This window comes from Sorex araneus, chromosome 4 (genome assembly GCF_027595985.1).
Source record: "Sorex araneus isolate mSorAra2 chromosome 4, mSorAra2.pri, whole genome shotgun sequence".
Lineage (NCBI taxonomy): Eukaryota > Metazoa > Chordata > Mammalia > Eulipotyphla > Soricidae > Sorex > Sorex araneus.
This window is the reverse complement of record NC_073305.1, coordinates 122,879,000-122,893,057: the sequence shown is the minus strand read 5'-3', so window position 1 is coordinate 122,893,057 and position 14,058 is coordinate 122,879,000. Positions and strand designations below refer to the sequence as shown.

At 37.3% G+C, this 14,058-nt stretch overlaps 1 protein-coding gene across 5 annotated transcripts in view; it reads right to left on the bottom strand.

Annotated features, from left to right (window-relative positions):
* The window catches only part of FUT9 (fucosyltransferase 9), a 208,300-nt gene that overhangs the window by 32,786 nt on the left and 161,456 nt on the right, over nucleotides 1-14,058 (bottom strand). The gene's annotated exons all lie outside the window — the stretch shown is intronic.

The following is a 14,058-nucleotide window of genomic DNA, read 5'->3' as shown; positions in this document are numbered from 1 at the left end:
CTTCTTTTGCTGAAGTAGAAGCTGAATCTTTGATTGACACCCCACTTCCCAGCAGTCACGATGGGACTGCAGGTGGCAGATCCACTGCCCTGACCTAACCTCCAGCGCCTTTCTCACCTCCAAGACTGTGTCACATGATCTAGAGCCAGTGCCTGCTCAGGGGGTTCATACTCGTGACCAGATTTTCAGTAGCTTTCTAGGAAAGTTCATATGACTTCACTAGGATGACAGAAGGGAAGAACTCTTGCGTAAAACTATTATTGTTTTGTTTTATTGGACCTTGGGCTGGAGCGATAGTGCAGTGGGTAGGGCGTTTGCCTTGCATGTGGCCAACCTGGATTTGATTCCTCTGCCCCTTTTGGAGAGCCCAGAAAGCTACCAAGAGTATCTCGCCCCCACATGCAGAGCCTGACAAGCTATCCATGGCATATTTGATATGCCAAAAACAGTAACACAAGTCTCACAATGGAGACATTACTGGTGCTCTCTTGAGCAAATCAATGAGCAGCGATTTGACAGTGACTGACAGTGATACTTATGTAAACTCCCAAACTAAAAATTGAGCTCCCATTTGAACCGGCTATACCACTTCTAGAAATATAACATGGGGGCCCAAAAACACACAGCAGAAACATCATCTGCACTTCAACGTTCATTACAGTACTATTCTCAATAGTGGAAACAACCTGAGTGCCCAAGAACAGACGACTAGATAAAGAAACTATGGTATATCCACACAATGGAATAAAAAGCAACCATTAGGAACAATGAAATCATGAAATTTGCCTATAAGTGGATGGACATGGAGATTCCTGTTGAGTAAAATGAGTCAGAGGAGTAGGACAAGTATAGAATGACTGCATTTCTTTGTGGGATATATATTATATTATGATATTATGTTATGTTATGTCATATTATATTATATTATGTTATATTGTATTATGAGTCTAATACTCAAGGCCAGGGTAAGCAGGGGCCAGTGGGATTGGTCAATGGTTGGAAGCTTGCCATGAGAGTGTGTGTGGAGCAAAAGGCATTTAGGATAGAGAAGGGACCAACATGAAAATAATAGTTGGAAATGATAATTTTGGATAGGAACTGAGTGGTGAAAGTAGGTAAAGGGATATACCTGATAACCTTTAATTATCTATATGGCAAAACATTAGGCCCACAAGGAAAGAGAGACGGTGTGTGTGTGTGTGTGTGTCTATGTGTGTATGTATGTGTGTGCAATGTGTGTGTGTGTGACAGACAGACAGAGAGAGAGAGAGCACAGAAAGACAGAGAGAGAGAGAGAGAGAGAGAGAGAGAGAGAGAATAAAAGTGCCTGCCATAGAGGCAGGATGGGGGTGCAGGAGGGAAATTGGGCTCTTGGTGGTAGGAAATATACATTGATGAAAGGATGGGTGTTAGAACATTATATGACTGAAACCCAATCATGAACAAATTTGTAACTGTGTATGTCCCTGTAATTCAATTTAAAAAATTAAAAATGAACAAGAACAACTAGTGTTAGCATGGATGCAGGAAGAAAGGGACACACTTTGGGCCAGGGCTGATACCGGCTCATGCTCCACCAAAATTCGACGTGGATGGCCACACTTTTGTGCGGCCACTTTGCTGCTGATTGACCAAGATCCGGAGGCCAGCTAGACTACTTTTGGTCCCAGCAAGTGTTTGCAGCCATGTCTCTAGACTGTGAACTAAGCCATTACCCCATGCTACCCTAGGAAGGGAAATGATGCAATTTCTAACATAAATCTCCCTGGACTTAATTACTAAAATACAGAAATCCTAAATTGTGCGGCTGCAGTAGCATATCTGCATAGCAAGACTCCAACAACAATAGTGAGTTTTGTGTTAAAGTATGGAATATAATCAAGGTAAAGAGAAAATGAAGTGAAATTTATCAGTTACGCAGGCGGGGGTGGGGGTAGGAGGTATACTGGGGTTTTTGGTGGTGGAATATGGGCACTGGTGAAAGGACGGGTGTTTGAACATTGTATAACTGAGACGTAAGGCTGAGAACTTTGTAACTTTCCACATGGTGATTCAATAAAATTTAAAAAAAAGAAAGGGAAGGAAGGTACACTTATTCATTGCTGGTGGGAATGTTGACTGGTTGGAAAATAATGGAGTTCCATATTTATTAGCCAACAATGTAGTATTGGATAAGTATTTAGTTGAGACAAACAATGAGAAGAGGAAAGAGGATAAAATCAGCATTCCTTACTTTTGCTCAATAAAGAAAGCTGAATGTATTAGCTGGGAGGGTGATGGGGCCACGGCCTTGAAAGAGGCACTGCTTCTCTCTATTTGATGAGTTTCAAGATTTATTTCCTGAACTGTAGTATCAGGAAAGTGGAAGTCAAAAGAGCATCCCTTTAGATTTAAATCATCGCTGAAAGAATCTTGATTCCTCAATCAGATTTTTTTTTTCAGGGGGAGGTCAGGCTTCAAGAAAGAAGTCCAGCTAATGCCTAAGCATAAGGCATTCCTGACTGGCCTAACACAGCTCGTGGGAATGTTTAATGTAAGATCTTGAGACATTTTAGAATCAACTACTACCTTAGACTAGATAAGTATTTAAGACCCTTGTTATGTTCATTATACACACACAATAGAAAAACAAGGAAAGGAAAGACACACACGTAATAGTTTGCACTGAATTTCAAGTACTTTTTGCTTAGGAAGTTTTCTAGAAAAAAATTTAGGGGCTTTAGAACAAATATGCATAGACAAAGTCCTTTGGTTTGTTTTCTATTTTTCAGTTTACTTTCTGTGAATTCTTTTTAATCTTTCATCATTTATTTCTAAGTTTTTTAACTTTTCTAAGTCTGTATCCACCTATCATTTACTGTCTCCTTGGTTCAAATAAGAAGTGCACTGATAAAAGGGGTAATGTAGGTAATATAAAGGAATGTATATTTTGGTTATTGTACTGGCTAGCCTCTTTTATTTTAATACTTTATTTCTATTTCTTTCCAGGAAAAGATACCCTGGCAGATACTATGTCATTTGTCCTCTGCCTCCAAGTAATTCTATATTTAACTAGCAAGAGATAAATTGAAACAAACACTTCCAGTGAAGACTCTTTTTCAAGATATAAGTTATATCTTTCTTGTAATTTGCAACCATTTCTTATTTTATCTCTAAGTAGATGGAAAACATCTAGTCAACCTTCTGAAAGGCTTTGAAAATTTTGAATATAGTTATTAATAATTCAGCTATAATTTTTTAGATTGTTTATTTAACATCTTTTCATAATTATGTGCTACTTTATAAATACAAAACTATGATAGCTTGGACATTATGTTTTAAATTGTTTGAGGGAATAATGAGTGTCCACCTATCAATTCTATTTAACACTGATTCCTAGTGTGCTATTTGCATATCGTAATCTAAAGTGGAACAAGTTAGAGATTTTGAAAGCAAATCAAGAGATTTAGTATGCCATAGGATTCCACATTTCCTTTTTTTTTTTTTTAATTTTTGGGTAACACCCAGTGATGATCAGGATTTACTCCGGGCTCTGCACTCAGAAATTAGTCCTGGTGATGCTTGAGGGACCGTATGTGATATCGGGGATAGAACTCGGGTAGGCAGCATGGAAGGCAAACACTTTACCTGCTGTACTATTGCTTTGGCCCCAATGCATTTCCTGTGTTAAGCAATGGAAGAAATTTCTTATTTTGCCCTAGTGAGAAATTCTTATTATTTCTCTTAGTAGTTATTTACACATAAAATTCCACATACTTCCTTGGAAAACTTAAAAACAAACAACACAAACCAATTAACTCCTTTGCTATGCAAATTGTTTATTAAGAGAACTTTTTTGATGACAATAATCTAACAGTTATGTTTACTTAAAATCTAAGAACTTCTAGGGCAAGAGAGATAGTAAAGCAAGTAGAGTTCTTGCTTTGCACACAGTCGACCTGGTTTTGATCCTTGTCAACATACTTGGTCCTTTCAACCTTACCAGGGGTAAGTTCTGAGCACAGCCAGGAATGGTCCAAAACAAATAAATAATTAAAAATAAAAATAAGGGCTGGAGTGATAGCACAGCGGGTAGAGTGTTTGCCTTGCACGTGGCCAACTTGGGTTCGGTTTCCAGCATCCCATATAGTCCCCTGAGCACTGCCAGGAGTAATTCCTGACTGCAGAGCCAGGAGTAACCCCTGTGCATTGCTGAGTGTGATCCAAAAAGAAAATAAATCAATAAATAAAAGCTAAAGACTCTTAAAACTACCATAAGATAGTAAATCTTATATATAGTATTACCAAAAAGAATATCTGTTTAGATTTTATAAATGTCCATAAAATTAAGTTATTTTCTTATAATTATAGAAGGTCCTGTGTTTTATCTCACCAATTCATCTCTTTTCAGTCAAATTCAAGGATATCTAACCCTATAAAATATTTAGAATTTTCATATATTTTTTGTTGAATAAACTTTAGATAAGCAAGAAGTCAAGAAAATCTCTAGTGAATACACATACTTGGAAGGAAGAACATGATCAAATTGCTTCTCTCACCAAGAAATAGGTAAGTTCATGTGATTTTACATGTCAAGTTCATTATTCATTCAGCAACTATATCTCCGACTTCACATTGCGTGCTATTCAAGTTATTGTTGAAATAACATAAAAAAGACAAGTTCTCTTCTTTGTTGGCTTACATTTCAGTTAAGGGATGCCAGACAAGAAAACATGACAGTATCAATGAAGGCCAGTTAGTAGTAAGTAAAATATAGTACTAGAGAGTAACTGGTGGCTACATAAGAAAAGATTATATAAGCAAATTTAAGGGAAGACTTACAAAACAAGAGGGAACCAGTTCCTAGAGAAAAGGCCAGGCAAAGCACTGAGATTCTTTCTTTCCAATACCCCACAGGGCCAAATATAGTTTGTCTTGGAGGTTTCAGAACCCTCAGTTTATGAGGTCAACCCCCTAGTTTTCCTTTCTACCATCTGGTGTTTGGGATTTGATTTTGTGTGTTTTGCATATTGTTCAAGTTGTCAGGATGAGCTTCATCCTACTTGTTCCTGCAGAGGAGCATGAACACATCAACTTTATGCATTTAACATCTTGAAACTCAATGTATATATGAGTAGCTTGAATTAGTTTAAAAACTTAAGTGAGGGTATGTATGCTATGAGTGGCTTGCCATGTGATAACAGTATACACAGTGTAACACTGTCATCCTGTTTATCTATTTGTTCCAGTGGGCACCAGTAACATCTCCATTGTGAGACTTGTTCTGTTTTTGGCATATCGAATATGCCATGGGTAGCTTGCCAGGCTCTCCGAGAGGGACGGAGAAATCGAACCCAGGTCGGCCGTGTGCAAGGCAAACACCCTACTCGCTGTGCTATCGATACACCCAAAAATCATGTCTCCATGTCCCATTCAGTTGAGTATATTGTGATCTTTTGGAAATATTTTTGGGTATAAATAAAGCCAAGCTGCACTAAAGAAAAATAGAAAAATGCTCTTGACTGGACAGAATGTTCTGTCATATGAACTGTCCATATATTTCTCAATAAGATGCGCTTCTGGCCCCTCTAAACCAGCGCAAATTCAGGCTTCCTATTCTCTACAAGCCCTCTCTGCATACATAAGATGATCTTTTAGACTCCAGTTTTCAGTGTAATTTTCCATAACATATTATTTTGTATTTCAGTGGTACTGGGAAACTTTACATCTAATTAAATATTCTGTAAATATTTATTTATGGCTTTTGTAGCTCTCCCATGTCTTTAAGTAGGGAGTTAGCCCTTCAAGAATGAAAGTTTATTGCTATTCATTTTGTTCTGATAGTGATAGTTCTTTAGAAAAATATAATACTCACAATTTAAGACTCAAGGTATGTTGAAGGTCTTTCCCTGAATGATTAAATTTTCTTGTTAAAAAATCTTTGTCTAGACCCTCCGCACCTATTGACTGTGATCCTGAGGTCTCCTAACCCATTTTGGCACCAGAGCGGATTCTTGCAGCCATCCATTTTGACTGTGAACTGAGCTAAAATATTAGAAACTCAAAACCGCGCGGCCACAATAGCGGACTCAGTCTTCACTCTTAGCAATGAAGAGAAATTATTAGATGATACCTATTCAGCAGGCCTGATTGTTGGGAAAAATTTCCAATCAATAATAGTGAGTTCTGTATGGAAATATGGAATGTACTCAATATATATAGAGAATAATGGGAATATCATTAGCTACTTAGATGGGGGGTGGGGTGGAAGGGGGGGTGTATTGGGGTTCTTGGTGGTGGAACGGGTGCACTGGTGAAGGGATGGTGGTTTAATCAGTATTTGACTGTGACTTAAACCTGAAAGCTTTGTATTTTTTTTCTTTTTTTCATGGTGGTTCAATAAAATATTTCTTTAAAAAAATCTTTGTCTAGAAATAAATAAGGAATATAAGTTGGAATAAAATCCACATAAACTTGTGCAATAGCAACAAGATAAGTTTAATAAGAACAAATTAAAGCTGTTTAGATTAAGCACATATATGTATGTATCCTAAAGTTTTAGTCCTTGAAATATGGATTTAAACCTACTTCTTAGCTATTAGTAATCAGTGCTCAGTCTTAAACTATCAATGATTGTCTAGAGCGATAGCACAGTGGTAGGGCATTCACCTTTCATGCAGCGACCGGTGTTCGATTCCTCCGCCCCTCTCTGAGAGCTCGGCAAGCTACTGAGAGTATTGTGCCCGCATGGCCAACTACCAATGGCGTATTCCATATGCCAAAAACAGTAACAATAAGTCTCTCAATGAGAGACTTTACTGGTGCCCGCTGGAACAATCGATAAGCAACCGGATTAATTTTGATTATAATAACAAAATTCTTTTCTTTTGTTGATTTTTTGAAGCACTTTTTTTTTTTTTTGCTTTTTGGGTCACACCCAGCGATGCTCAGGGGTTACTCCTGGCTCTGCAGTCAGGAATTACTCCTGGCAGTGCTTGGGGGACCATATGGGATTCCGGGGATCGAACCCAGGTCGGCCGCATGCAAGGCAAACGCCCTACCCGCTGTTGAAGCACTTTCTAAACATTCTTTGTATGCTGTAGAAATCCACATGGTTGAGAATTTAATCATTTAGAAAGGGGGCAAAAGATTAAAGGGTGACATAAAAAAATGAACTTATCTTAGTGATATAGTATTGCCTTCCAGAAAGAAAGACTAAAAAATCACCTGAAATTCAGGCCAATACATAATCAGAAACAAACATTCTGGAAAGAAAAATCATGTCATGTGCATGTGGTGGAAAAAGGCAGTGTCTTCAAAGAAGACATTAAAGGAAATCCATCATCCTAATTAATACTAATGGATACTGAATACTTGAGTAAATATTTTTTCTTAGAGTTACCAAATGACAGTCAATAAAAATTTGTTTTTTTTAACTAAAGTTTATCTTTATTTCACAAGATGTTTAGGGCAAGATCGTTGGAAGGTGTTTCAGGTCAGTATTTTAATTTGGGAGAGAATGGGGAATATTTTTGCTGCATAAATTCTCTTTCAAGTTGATGTTCATTCATTCATTTCTGACTAGTGAGGCTGTCATTTAATGCAAGGATCTGAGAATGTGGTGACGTTCAGCCCCTGCTGTTCTGGAAATGACCCGAACCCTCTCTGTAGTGCTCAGGGCTCCAAGGCTGCACTCAATGGTGCTCAGTGATCTCCAGGACCACATGAATCATGGAGATCAAGTCCAGCTGGGGCACTAGCTAGACATGTGCCTTAAATGCCATAGTATCTCCTAAGTTGATATTTAAGTTGAACCTTAAGTTGATGTTTAAATTTCAGTGATATTTAGGAATAAAATGTCTATATTTTGCTTTCGTCTTGTGACCTACATCGAAGTGTCATACATATGAAATACATGAATCAGAGAGATGGCACAGAAGATAATATCGTGCCTTGCAGTGAACCTGAATTGGATCTCAGGTAGCTCATAGAGTCAATGCTGCATCCCAGCACCTCCCTGGGCACAGCGTCAGAAGCAATCCTTGAGCACCATGGGATGTGGCCCCTAAACTACCAAAAACCCACTGTGGGTTGTAGTAGACTATTTAGACTACTATGGCATAGTAGATTATTTAGGATCCTTATATCTGGAAGTTGTAATCATACGATAGCACAGCGGTTGGGCGTTCGCCTTTCACACTGCCGACCCGAGTTCGATTCCTCCGCCCCTCTCGGAGAGCCCAACAAGCTACCGAGAGTATTGAGCCCGTGCAGCAGAGCCTGGCAAGCTACCCGTGCATATTGGATATGCCAAAAGCAGTAACAATAAGTCTCTCCATGAGAGACGTTACTGGTGCCCACTCGAACAAATCGATGAGCAACGGGATGACAGTGATATCTGGTAGTTAAGTAAGTCTAGACAGCAGAATGAGGACGGCTGTCTCAAACAATTTGCATTCACCCACTTCACTATGCTCTTCTGAGCCCTACCTAGCACTTCAACCCTTGTTGCATCTCTCTGCAAACTTCCGCCAATTACTGCAGATGCCCCCTATTTGGACTTTTCCATTCATCCCATGCTCACCTCTGACTGCCTTAAAACTTCTCTGAGACACTAAAGTAGGACTCACTGGGGATGATGCAAAGCATTCAGAAGCGCTGGAAAAGTTAATTGAGGATTCAGTCTCATCCCAATTGGGGATAGGGTGGGTTGAAACTGAAAGAAAAATTCCTTTATCTATCATCCTGAGACGAACAGCTCTGATATATTGCATACGGTTCTTTAGAATAGGCCCTGGGCTTCGGCCCACAGCCACCTATTTCTTGGCTAATGATAAAATACACTGAAGTAAGTTTCTGCATCTTTCCTCTTCTGTCCTTTTCTGTGCTCCTTCATTTGTTGTTGTTGTCATTGTTGCTGTTTTTTAGAATTAATGCTTCTCAAAATGATAATTATATCTTTGTCTTAGATTTTCCTTTCAGAAATGAACTCAAATAGAATTTAAGGGACTGAGAAACAGAAAAGCAGGATTAAGTCTCATACTGTCCACAAACAGTATACAATTATCTGATTTTAGCTAAATCAAACCTATACATCATGCAGAGAAAGGGAGAGTTTTATTGATAACCAAAACTGTCCTTGCAATGTTACATGACTCAGAGCAGAATTCCCAAATTCCCCATTCTTGTGGTTTCAAATGCTTTGTCTGAAAGGAGAGCTAGAAAATTGTTTTCCTTCTAATCCTAGAACGGTAGCTCTTTGTCATTATTGCATACTTTATAAGCTTTTATTAACTTACAACAGAAACCATAGGAAAACCATTATCTTCAGACTATAAGGTAATAATTCTGAGTGACGGTAATATTATTTTCCAATTTTATTCTTTTTTTTCAGCAGTACATCTGTCTTTATATGAAGGAAAGATATTTTGTTCTGGTTTAACTGGCTTTATGTATTTCACATGTTGCTCTTTTTTATTTTTAAAGAAAGAGAGGTCAATTTGATTTCACATAATATAGTTCATAATCATGGCATAATATTAACAGAGGGTGTTTTCAGTTTATGTTAAGTATAAATCCCTGCTCTCAAACATTTTAAATTTCTGCCAATGGGAATCATAGATATTCATATGTATCAAAGAAGGCATTTAACTCACACAGATCACAATGCACATTGTAACATTGTAAACTACTTTTACTTAATTTCCATGAAGAAACATGTCCATGAGATTGGGTGGAATCTCAATTTTCCTTTTTTTCTTTTTCTTTTTTCTTTTTCTTATGTCTTCAACTTACCAATAAGAGAGAGCTTTAAACAGCAAAGTGACTTTGAGTGTCTTCAGATGCTATCTAAAGACATGTTTCATTCTCAGATCAAAGCTATTATCCTACTTCTTTGAAATATTATATTTTTAATTCCATTTGGCATTTCAAAATACATATCAATGCAAGAATTTTTCAGTACCTAATTCATTTGGAACTGGAAATGAGTCCTATTTGTTTTCCATGTTGGTTTTATTTCATTAAGTTAAAATCACTTGTTTTATAATTACAAGTGAAAATAAATAGCCTTTTCACAGGCTAATGAGTAAAATCATTCACTCAACTTTATTCCAAGTGTATTTGGCTGGCAGAAAGAAAATAATCTCTGACTTATCTTTACTACACAAATTAATTCATTTGTTTCTCAATACAATAAAAGCATTGATGTTGATCTCATCAAATGTTTCAGATTCATAAACATTTTTTAAAAAGAAAAGGAGAAAAATTGTTAAACATTCAACATTAATAAATATTAAACATGAAAGGGAAACAAATTATATTTATAGTCTACTTATTTTAAAATAGTTGTCAACTTGCAAAAACTAAAAATATAAATAAATTATCGAAATTTAAAATGACAATGTATTTCTTTAAAAAGTGCTTTTTTTTGAACAATAAAAGTCTGATTAGACTATTGAGTAGCACTGTCATCCCGTTGTGCATCGAGTTGCTCATGCGGGCACCAGTAATGTCTCCATTGTGAGACTTGTTGTTACTGTTTTTGGAATATCGAATATGCCATGGGTAGCTTGCCAGGCTCTGCCATGCAGGCGGGATACTATCAGAGGGACAGAGGAATCGAACCCGGGTCAGTCGTGTGCAAGGAAACGCCCTACCTGTTGTGCTATATTGAATAAATGGTTAAGATAAAAACCAGAAAAGAACAAAATCAACTACCTCTCCACATACCTTAGCTGTAATGGAAAAATGTCTATGATTGCCAAGGAGCCATGTTTTTGTTTCATTTATTCAACTAACTTGTATTTAATTGATCTTTTACTTAATATACTATTTCATGGAATCTGCAAAATTATCTAGCTTCATGAAAGTAAAGATTTAAACACAAAAGGAAATTTTATGAAAAAGGAATAGCTGTGCTTGCTTAATTTAGAGCAATATTCAAAACCACCAACATGCTTAATTCAAAGTTGTTTTTTTTAATTGAATAATCCTGTCATTGTGAGATACAGTTACAAAGCTTTCATGATTGTGTTTTACGTCATACAATGTTCCAATACTGATCCCTCCACCAGTGTACATTTCCCACCACGAATATCTCCTCTATCCCTCCTGCCAGCCTCTATGGCAGACACTTTTCCTCTCTCTCTCTCTCTCTCTCTCTTTCTCTCTCTCCTCTCTCTTTCTCTCTCTCTGAAGTTACAATTAATTTACAATTAATGTGGTCACACTTGCTATACCTTCATTAAGATATGTGGGAAATCTAGTTGATCACCAGCAACATCACTTGGTGGATCACTATATTGGATACTGCAGGCATCCCTCAGTTACTTAGCTGGGATTCTTTAATTTCCCATTTGCTGAGCATATCAACTTCTTGCAGCTCACAGCTGAGTTTCTCCACGGTCAAATGCCCCTCACAACTCTGCTCCTAAGTCCTCTGCCTTGGCAAGATAAGAGGACAAAATCCACCCATTTTATCTCAGTATATGTTATTCTGAAGGGTCAGCTTATTTCAAATTCCTTACAATCATATAACATCCATGGTGTGTACTTATCAGACCCCCTTTACTGTCTGTCTATTCCTGCTTCCCTAAATTCTTGATAGGTATTACCCAAACCCTCCCCCAAACATCTCTGCAAACATCTCCTTTTCAGTAGCTAAACTTTCTATCTTTTGCACCTCAAAAGAAATGTTGATCAAGATAGAAATCCTATGGAATGGGAAAAATTATTCACCCAATATCTATTTAGTAAGGGGTTAATATCTAAGATACATATAAGGTACTGGTCAAACTTTATAGACAAAAAAATTCCAACCCCATCAAAATTGGGAATAAGAAATGAATAAAAAACTTCCTCAGAGAAGAAATTCAAATAGACAAATGGCAAAAGAAAAATACTTTACATCACTGATCATCAAGAAGATGCAAATCAAAAAATATGAATTATCATCTCACACCACAGAGACTGGCACACTTCCAAAAGAACAAGAAGAACCAGTGGCTGGTGCAGATGAGGGGAGGAAGGGACTCTGATTCATTGTTGGTGAGAAAAAGACTGATACAGTCTTTTTGGAAAACAATATGGACATTACTCATAAAACAAGAAGTTGAGCACCCATTTCAATCAGCCTATACTACTTCTGGGAGCACAAAAACGCACAGCAGACACAATGTAATACTACACAGTTGTTAGGAAAAATGAAGTCATGAAATTTGTTTATAAATGAATGGACATGGAGAGTATCATGTTTAGTTAAATGAGTTAGGAAAGGGACAGATATAAAATGACTGCATTCATTTGTGGGATATAAAAATATACAGGCTGAGACTCATCCACAAGTGAATCTGCATGAAACCCAGGTATATGGAACTATTGACTGAAAACTCCAGGTTCAGTGGAATGGGGGTGGGTGACCTCCTCCCAGGTCCTCCTGTTTCTGGGAACATAGCAGTAACTCCCACAAACAACCTCTGGCTGGTACCAGGTAATCTCACCATTGGCCATGATCTAGAGATTCATTGTCCTTTTCTCTCAGAAGAGAGCATAAAGCAACTTGCCATAGCCATGTTGCTGGAACCTGTGCCAGGCTGTTTCACTTGGGGCACCCTAGAGGGGATCTGGTGAGGCCCCTCCCTGCTCCAAGGGACTCAGCCTCGGTTCTATTCAAATTGGCATTTACCATTTTTCTCCCAGTTTGTGTGAAAGTAGACAGTTGTGGTATAAGAGTCAAAGTAAAAGTCAATTGTTTTTAAGATCAACAACTTTAATGGGCACATAGATCAGGTCATGGCCTCTTTTTAAAAGTGTTTCAAATAGCTGGAAAATACACCAATTTAAAAAAAAAATCCAAACTTCTGAATTGGTCCTTTTCTGAGTCTCATTTCATAACAATTTTCTTTTCATCCTGTGTTCCAGTCACCCTGGATTCCTGATTGTCCTTGAACATATCAAGTTCTTGTTTTCCTTAGTGATTTTGTACTTTCTGATATGATCTTCTAACTTTGAGAGGGTTTGTTTTTTATTTTTTCAGATAGCTATTTAGGTGTGACTTATAGAGAGTGTTATTTTGACACATGCTGTAGTAGTATCTTTTCCCCCATAGAGTAAGTCTATGGGAAAATGATTTATTTTCCCACTAGTATTTCATGGTAACTATCACTATCTTATCAACTAATTTGTTTGCTTTATTAACTTTTGTATCCTCTGGAAAAATTTGTGAGTTTTGTGAAGAATACATTTTTTAAATAGTTTCTTGTGTATTCCCAGCATTTTGGGAAAAAATTGTGTTTTGTGGAGAATAAATTTTTAATTTTTTTCTTTGGTGCTCCCAGCACTTGTGCCTTACACATTCAATAATCTTTTAAGCATTAATGTTCTTTCTTAGAGCACAAACAATGACTATATGCATTATTCTTTAAAATACCACTACACAAAACCCTCTGTTTGATTTAAAAATAAAACAAAAATTTTCAGATTGTTCTTTGAGTAAGTACTCAAAGAAAACAATGGGAAGACAGTGCTACAGTGCTACAGTTCTTTGAGAACTTTAAGATCACATATCAAAGACTTCTCTCTGCATTAACATGCCCACAACAAAGAGGATGTGAGCTAATCTTCAGACATGATAACAACTGCTTTGGACAGAAGGGTTCTATCAACAAAGTTGGGAGCCAGCATAACATCAATGGCTCAGGATCAATGGCTCTAAAATAATTCTGTCACATAAATGATAAGATCTTGGATACGCTTATTAGGTCCTTTTTAAGTGTTAGAGTTTTCATCAGCAAAATGTGGAAAATAAGAACATCCACTTCAAAGCATTTATATAGGGTAAAATAAAGTGATGAATGTCAGTAGACACCAATTACCTCTACTCAGACTCTAGTGCATCCATATCACCTCCTTGCCTCCTGCCTTTTCATAGAAGCAAACTAATATCTATTTTGACTAACATTGAGATTCCCCCCCAAATTTGTTTTGTTTAAGGAAGATTAATGAACTCCATTATTTCCATAGTCCCTGTCAGTGACCCCTGAGTGAAGAGGCCATTTCCTGGAGAAAGCCCTGAGTGCT